This window comes from Piliocolobus tephrosceles, unplaced genomic scaffold, assembly GCF_002776525.5.
Source record: "Piliocolobus tephrosceles isolate RC106 unplaced genomic scaffold, ASM277652v3 unscaffolded_291, whole genome shotgun sequence".
Lineage (NCBI taxonomy): Eukaryota > Metazoa > Chordata > Mammalia > Primates > Cercopithecidae > Piliocolobus > Piliocolobus tephrosceles.
In genome coordinates, this window is record NW_022312198.1 from 1 (window position 1) to 1,152 (window position 1,152).

Below are 1,152 nucleotides of genomic sequence, written 5' to 3' on the forward strand. Positions count from 1 at the left end.
TTCCCTTCTTGTAGCCATGTACCTGTATACTGTCTCAAACCTCAGAACTAAGTTGTTATATGACAGCGTCATCTGTTTATATCTTGTAGAATAAGGATCAGAACAGGTGGAAATCTCTGGATTGGTTCTGCATCATATGACAGAAACAATAAGCTATTTCCTCTGGGAAACCTTAAATATGGCTAAAAATAGAAATGTGAGAGGGTAGAAGTGTTCTGTGACGTGATGTGGAAGTAAAACATGTTTTAAATTTCTTGTGTAGAAATCTCAGTGCTTGTGGAGGTTTTGAAGTTTGTGATGACATGGTGACTAAGGATATCATGACCCCTCTGGTTGTGCTGCTAAAAGAGGTATGCAGTTTTTACAATATCTTGATGGTAGCTTTTGGGATGCAAACTTGGAGTTTTTGTATTACTTTGGTGTTAGTGACTTTGTCTTCTATCTAAACATCATGTGGAAATTTCATTCCTTTTCCTGGAAACACCAATCTACTCTCTTAATTGATACTTATATCTATTATTTTGTAGCTTTATTTTTATGATAGTTAGAAAAGACCTGCCTAAAACTGTACAGACTCACTCCTTTAGATGTTAAACTTATTACAATAAAAATAATTAGTATTTAGTCATTGCTTATTTATGTGCCAGGTATTGTTTTCATGTTTTCGATATTATATAATTTAATCCTCACAGTATCCTATGAGGCAGGTATTATTCCCATTTTACAGATGACAAAGCCGAGGCACAGACATTAGGAACTTGTGAAGATTACCGTAAGTTCTCATGTTTGATCTCATTCCAGTCTTATTGCATGACATAGTTAAGAGGTTAAGGAGCTCTCTTGCTGGAGTGCCTCTGGTCCGCTATTCTGTATTGATGGATAATTTTCAGTTAAGGCTACATAAAGGATATCCAGTTTTGATGAGAGGCATCAGTCGTTTTAGAGCAATGATTCTCAACTGGGTATGATCTTGCTTCACAGGGCACAACTGGCAATGTCTGGAGACATTGGTTGTTACAGAGCTTGTGGGGTAAAAGTTGTTACTGGCATCCAGTGGGTAGAGGCCAGGGATGCTGCTAAACATCCCCAAATGAACATGATAGCCCTTCCTTCCCCAACAAAGAATTTTCTGGTGGAGAATTTCAGTAGTAC

At 37.4% G+C, this 1,152-nt stretch overlaps 1 pseudogene; it reads left to right on the top strand.

Moving 5' to 3' along the window:
* Window positions 1–262: 262 nt before the first annotated feature.
* The window catches only part of LOC113220049, a 9,546-nt pseudogene continuing 8,656 nt past the window's right edge, over window positions 263–1,152 (top strand).